The sequence below is a fragment of the Schistocerca piceifrons genome, chromosome 8, assembly GCF_021461385.2.
Source record: "Schistocerca piceifrons isolate TAMUIC-IGC-003096 chromosome 8, iqSchPice1.1, whole genome shotgun sequence".
NCBI classification, from domain to species: Eukaryota; Metazoa; Arthropoda; class Insecta; order Orthoptera; family Acrididae; genus Schistocerca; species Schistocerca piceifrons.
Window position 1 is genome coordinate 287,201,280 of NC_060145.1, and position 2,308 is coordinate 287,203,587.

General features: G+C 42.2%; 1 pseudogene; it reads left to right on the plus strand.

Moving 5' to 3' along the window:
* The first annotated feature begins 1,754 nt into the window (after positions 1 to 1,754).
* On the plus strand, positions 1,755 to 1,872 carry LOC124712707 (annotated as a pseudogene).
* Positions 1,873 to 2,308: the final 436 nt, after the last annotated feature.

Consider the following 2,308-nt stretch of genomic DNA (forward strand, 5'->3'; position numbering starts at 1 on the left):
ATATACATCGTTGCTCCTATGATATCATGTTATGCTCGTAAATGATTGCAATGTGTCCACGCTATTTTATGAGCACGTTCTCCTAAAACAGCTTGAACATCTCGCACTAATTTATGAGCATAACATGATGTCATAGGAGCAACGACGTCTACAGTTAGGATGCTGAAACCAAGGTTCAGCATTCACAGTGGGTCGGGAAATATTCTCCAAGGCCAAAAACATTCGTCAGGTCAGGTCAAATGTCAAAGCAATGCTGACAGTTGTCTTTGACTTTGAAGGATTAGTTCATCATGAATTCGTACCACAGAGACAAACTTAATCGATAGTACCGTCACGACGTGTTGCGACGCCTTTCGGGAAAATGTGAGAAGTAAACGGTCTCAAACGTGGCGAGACAATTCATGGGTCCTGCATCACGATAACGCACCCACACGTTCATCCCCGTTGGTGTGTGACTACTACACAAAAAACGAAGTCACTGTGCTGCCTCGTCCTCCGTACTCTCCAGACCTGCCCCCTGTGGACTTCTTTTTATTTCTTAAGTGCGAAATTCTTTTGAAGGACGAAGATTTGCAACGATGGACGAGATATAAGAAAATTCGCAGACGGCACTTCGCGCGATCTAGCAAAAGACGTACCAAAACTGCTTCCGGATGTGGAAACGAAGTTGGGATCGGTGGATCAGTTGTGGAGGAGAGTAATTCGAAGGAGACCATGCACAATTATTTAAATGTTAGCGTAGAAAAATTACGTGGGGAAAGTTCCAGAATCTTTTGAACAGACCTCGTGTAGGTTTTCTCCATAGTTTCTTTTAATTTTTTTGTAAGCAGTATCTATATTTTCCAAGGTGATATAAGCTTCTACATCCTTACATTTGTCCTTTAGCCATTCCCGCTCACACAGTTTCCACTTCCTGTCAATCTGATTTTTAAGACGTTTATATTCCCTTTTGCTGCTTCATTTACTACATTTTTATATTTTCTCCTTTCATCAATTAAAGTCGTATCTCCTGTGTTATTCTACAACGCCTTGTCTTTTTACCTACTTGCTCCTCTGCTTGCCTTCACTATTTCATTTCTCAAAGCTTCCATTCATCTTCCATTGTACTCCTTTCCCCTGTTCCAGTCAATCGTTGTCTAATACTTCCTCTGCAGCTCTCGGCAACCTCTAGCTCTTTCAATTTATCTACGTATTATCTCCTTAATTTCCTACCTTTTTGCAGTTTCTTCCGTTTTAATCTGCAATAAATTGAGGTCAGAGTCCACATCTGGCTCAGGAAACGTTTTTTTCATTTTAAAATACTGCTCCAAAACCTCTGTCTTTCCTTTATATAAATCAGTCTGAAGCCTTATGGTGTCTCCAAGTCTCTTCCACGTGTACAAACTTCTTTCATGATTCTTAAACCGAGTGTTAGAAATGATTAAATTACGGTCTGTGCAAAATTCTATCAGGTGGTTTCCTGTTTCATTCACTCCCTCCTGTCTCTATTCACGTACCATTTTTCCTTCTCTTCTTTTTCCTACTATCGAATTCCAGTCCTCTATCACTATTACATTTCCGTCTATCATAACTATCTGATTAATTTCTGCTAATTTCTCATCATACATATCTTCAATCTCTTCATCATCTGCAGACGTCGTTTTCATACAGACTTTTACTACTGTTGTGGGTGTGGGCTTCTTTTCAGTCTTCGCTACAGTAATACGTTCACTGTCCTGCTGACAGTATCTTATCTGCATACCTATTTTCTTCTTGGCAACGGCCCTGCCGCAGTGGATACACCGGTTTCCGTCAGATCACCGAAGTTAAGCGCTGTCGGGTGTGGCCGGCACTTGGATGGGTGACCATACAGGCCGCCATGTGCTGTTGCCGTTTTTCGGGGTGCACTCAGCCTCGTGATGCCAATTGAGGAGCTACTCGACCGAATAGTAGCGGCTCCGGTAAAAAAAAAAAAAAAACATCGTAGCGACCGGTAGAGCGGTGTGCTGACCACACGCCCCTCCTATCTGCATCCTCAGTGAGAATGACACGGCGGTCGGATGGTCCCAATGGGCCACTTGTGGCCTGATGACGGAGTGTTCTTATTTTCTTCTTCATTATTAAACCTACGTAGATAAAAACAAACAGGGCCTTTTTTGTAGGATATTTTCTGTAGTTCAATTTTGCGCCAACAAACGTTTTCACTAGATACCCAAGAAAAACATAAACCTTCAATCCTCCCTTTACCCTCCCCCAGTGCTAACATCCCACTGGTCACGATTTTAGAGTGTTTGTTCATGAAACTCCCTCCTACCACTGTACAAAATGT